The sequence below is a fragment of the Schistocerca americana genome, chromosome 1, assembly GCF_021461395.2.
Source record: "Schistocerca americana isolate TAMUIC-IGC-003095 chromosome 1, iqSchAmer2.1, whole genome shotgun sequence".
NCBI classification, from domain to species: Eukaryota; Metazoa; Arthropoda; class Insecta; order Orthoptera; family Acrididae; genus Schistocerca; species Schistocerca americana.
In genome coordinates, this window is record NC_060119.1 from 1,092,107,722 (window position 1) to 1,092,112,571 (window position 4,850).

A 4,850-nucleotide genomic window follows, 5' to 3' on the forward strand; every position below is an offset into this window, starting at 1 on the left:
GCAGAATGGATAAATAACATTCCACCAGAACTTCTAAAATCATTGGGGGAAGTGGCAAAAAAAAAAAAAAAAAAATAAACGACTATTCACGTTGGTGTGTAAAATGTATGAGTCTGGCGACATACTATCTGACTTTCGGAAAAGCATCACCCACACAACTCCGAAGACGGCCAGAGCTGACAAGTGCGAGACTTATCGCAGAATCAGCTTAACAGCTCATGCATCTAAGTTGCTTACAAGAATAATATACAGAAGAAATGAAAAGAAAATTGAGGATGCACTAGATGGCTTTAGGAAAAGTAAAGGCACGAGAGAGGCAATTCTGACGTTGCGGTTAATAATGGAAGAAAGACTAAAGAAAACTCAAGACACGTTCATAGGATTTATCTACCTAGAAAAAGCGTTCGACAATGTAAACTGATGCAAGATGTTCGAAAATCTGAGAAAAGTATGGCTAAGCTATAGGGAGAGACAGGTCTTGTGCAATATGCACAACAGCCAAGAGGTAATAATAAGAGTGGACGACCAAGAACGACGTGCACTGCACTGCACTCCGTCTTCAGGACACAAGTGGCCCATCGGGACCATCCGACCGCCGTGTCATCCTCAGCTGAGGATGCGGATAAGAGGGGCGTGTGATCAGCACCTGCTCTACTAGTCGTTATGATGGTTTTCGTTGACTGGAGCCGCTACTATTCGGTCGAGTAGCTCTTCAATTAGCATCACGAGGCTGAGTGCACCCCGAAAAATAGCAACAGCGCATGACGGCCCGGATGGTCACCCATCCAAGTGCCGGCCACGCCCGACAGCGCTTAACTTCGGTCATCTGACGGGAACCGGTGTATCCACTGCGGCATGGCCGTTGCCTAAGAACGAAGTGCTCCTATTAAAAAGAATGTAAGACACGAATGTAGCCTTTCACCCCTACTGTTCAATCTGTATATCGAGGAAGCAATGATGGAAATAAAGGAAAGGTTCAGGAGTGGAATTAAAATTCGAGGTGAAAGGATAGCAATGATGCGATTCGCTGATGACATTGCTATCTTGAGTGAAAGTGAAGAATAATTACAGGATCTGCTGAACGGAATGAACAGAATGAGCACAGAGTATGGGTTGAGAGTAAATCGAAGGAAGACGATGGTAATGAGAAGTAGTAGAAATGAGAACAGCGAGAAACTTAACATCAGGATTGACGGTTACGAAATAGATGAAGTTAAGGCATTCTGTTAACTAGGCAGTAAAATAACTAATGACGGACGGAGCAAGAAGGACATCAGACTAGCAATGGCAAAAAGGGCATTCCTGGCCATGAGAAGTCTACTAATATCAAATACCGGCCTTAATTTGAGGAATAAATTTCTGAGAATGTACGTGTGGAGTACAGCATTATATGGTAGTGAAACGTGTACTGTGAAAAAACCGGAGCAGAAGAGAGTCGAAGCATTTGAGATGTGGTGCTACAGACGAATCTTGAAAACTAGGTGGACTGATAAGGTAAGTAATGAGGAGGTTCTGTGTAGAATCGGAGAGGAAAGGAACATGTGTGAAAAAACTGATAAGGAGAATGGACAAGATGAGAGGACATCCGTTAAGACATGAGGGAATGACTTCAATGGTACTAGAGGGAACTGTAGAGTGCAAAAACTGTAGAAGAATACAGAAATTGGAATACATCCAGCAAATAATTGAGGACGTAGGTTGCAAGCGATACTCTGAGATGAAGAGGTTAGCACAGGAGAGGAATTTGTGGCGGGCCGTATCAAACCAGTCAGAAGACTAACGAAAAAAGAAAAAAAAAAGAAAGAGAAATTGGTGGTATCTGAACATGAAGCTTCGAGACTGGCCGTTGAATAAATTAAGAAATTACTGACAACTGAAGCGGATTTTTATTCTGTAAATATATTCCTCAGTTGCAGATGTTCACTTGATTAAATATTTAGTAAAAGACCTCATTTTCAAAGAAAGAGGAAACTTTTCGCTTTGTACTCGTGATGCTTTACGTGAACCAGTGCGTTTGTCTCTTTACGATATCCACGGTGGAAAAACTAACTGGATAAGCATTGTTCATAGTGGACTGGAACCATGTTGATTTGAAATAATTATTTTGTTCTTTTTTTGCATCAGAGATTGGTGAGCACTCCCACCGATTCAAATTCATGCTTATTTTGTACCATTTGGATCCAAATTACCACGTATTGCTGCATGAAATTGAGTAGGACAATTTCGACAAAAGGTATCTGTACTGAGCATGTCTTTTCCACAGCTTTTTGGCACTAATAACAGTAGTTCCCTTAGTGTTATTATTTTATTCATTTACGAGTTTTGGGCATGGCTCATCGTTATCATCGTGTCAGTGCCTGTGAGCCTTACGATAGACGATCAGGTGTCTGATGGTATTAAATCTGCGAAAAAAGAAAAAAACAGACAAGTACGAATAGGACTTGCGCTCTGACGGTTCCGCACAAACTGAATCGTGTACACAGAAATTTAATTCATAGATTTTTATGAACAAATTTGCGATTATAAAAATATCTGTCATAAATGGCCGTATCTGTTGATTGCACTGACTTAGAAGCTTAATTATTTACCCCGCCAAGGGACCGTAGACATTTTTATTTGCCATACATTGCAACGTGATGACCCTAACCGTTCCTAAGGACACAGGGGGTCCTTAACAGACGGACAAACAGACAGACGGACAAGAAGTGTCATATAATTATAAGTTAACAGTTCTCCGATTTTTTCCTTCACTTGTGCTATGAAATTTTGCTGCTTGTCAAATTTCATGGTTCTAGGTCAACGGGAAGTACACTACAGATTTTTATGAGTGAGTTTTTAAGTACAAGGGCTATTCGAAAAGTAAGGTCCGATCGGGCACTAAATGGAAACCACAGCGAAAATCCGATGAAGATCTGCACAGATGTGTTGGGCAGTGTCTCCTAGTAAGCCCGTCGATAGCATCACGTAGCTCGTTTCAGTTCTGAGCTCACAATGAGCACGTAAAGACGCCTAGATAATAGTGTCTCCCGCCAAGTATGAAGCCCAGGTGAAAGATTTTGCCTGATGTGATGTAGCCCACATAGCATAGCAGCCATGCTTTTCCATGCTCTTGCAGCGTGTCGATGGGATGTGTTTGATTATCCACAATAAAGCCCATATTTGGCTCCCCCTGGCTTTCATCTCTACTCACATGAACCGCTGTCTCTGAAGATAACATTTTGGGACAGAAACGTAGAGAATAGCCGGAAGCACAGGCGGCTGTCTTCAATGACGAAGGTAAAAGAACGTTGGTACAATGCTACGACAGATGTTTAAGTGGAGCGGCTACTACGTAGAGACGTAGCTGGAAGGTGCAGCTAACTGTTGAAAATAAAACGATTTTGATTTTCTCAGAGGTTTCCATTTGTCGACCGATCGGACGTTACATTCCGAATGGCCCTCGTATCAAGACATGTGACATAAATGCCCGTATCTTTTGATTTCATTGACTTAGAACATGTTTTACATCGCCATGGAAATATAACTTACTATTTGACATAAATTTTAAATTGACTCCTCTATCCAATCCTGATAAAAAAGGGGTCTTAACAGGGGGTCAGGCAGACGAATAACAAAGTGGTCCTACATCTACATCTACATACATACCCCACAGTCCACCATACGGTTCGTGGCGGAGGGTACCTCGTACCACAACTAGCATCTTCTCTCTCTGTTCCACTCCCAAACAGAACGAGGGAAAAATGACTGCCTATATGCCTCTGTACGAGCCCTAATCTCTCTTATCTTATCTTAGTGGTCTTTCTGCGAAATGTAAGTTGGCGGCAGTAAAATTGTACTGCAGTCAGCCTCAAATGCTGGTTCTCTAAATTTCCTCAGTAGCGATTCACGAAAAGAACGCCTCCTTTCCTCCAGAGACTTCCACCCGAGTTCCTGAAGCATTTCCGTAACACTCGCGTGATGATCAAACCTACCAGTAACAAATCTAGCAGCCTGCCTCTGAACTGCTTCTATGTCCTCCCTCAATCCGACCTGTAAGGGATCCCAAATGCTCGAGCAGTACTCAAGAATAGGTCGTATTAGTGTTTTATAAGCGGTCTCCTTCACAGGTGAACCACATCTTCCCAAAATTCTACCAACGAACCGAAGACGACTATCCGACTTCCCCATAACTGCCAATACATGCTTGTCCCACTTCATATCGCGGTGCAGTGTTATTCCCAAATATTTAATCGACCTGACTGTGTCAAGCGCTACACTACTAAAGGAGTATTCAAACGTCACAGGATTCTTTTTCCTATTCATCTGCATTAATGTACATTTATCTATATTTAGAGTTAGCTGCCATTCCTTACACCAATCACAAATCCTGTCCAAGTCATATTGTATCCTCCTCCTACAGTCACCCAACGACGACACCTACCCGTACACCACAGCATCATCAGCAAACAGCCGCACATTGCTATCCACCCTATCCAAAAGATCATTTATGTAGGTAGAAAACAACAGCGGACCTACCACACCTCACTGGGGCACTCCAGATAATACCCTCACCTCCGATGAACACTCACCATCGAGGACAACGTACTGGTCTCTATTACTTAAGAAGTCTCCGAGGCACTCACATACTTGGGAACCAATCCCATATGCTCGTACCTTAGTTAGGAGTCTGCAGTGGGGCAGCGAGTCAAACGCTTTCCGGAAGTCAAGGAATATGGCATCCGTCTGATACCCATCATCCATGGTTCACAAGATATCATGTGAAAAAAGGGCGAGGTGCGTTTCGCAGGAGCGATGCTTTCTAAAGCCGTGTTGATGCATGGACAGCAACTTCTCTGTCTCAATGAAATTCA

The 4,850-nt window shown here is 42.8% G+C and overlaps 1 pseudogene; it reads right to left on the bottom strand.

Moving 5' to 3' along the window:
- Positions 1-749: 749 nt before the first annotated feature.
- LOC124559260 lies at positions 750-867 on the bottom strand (annotated as a pseudogene).
- Between the last annotated feature and the right edge of the window lie 3,983 nt (positions 868-4,850).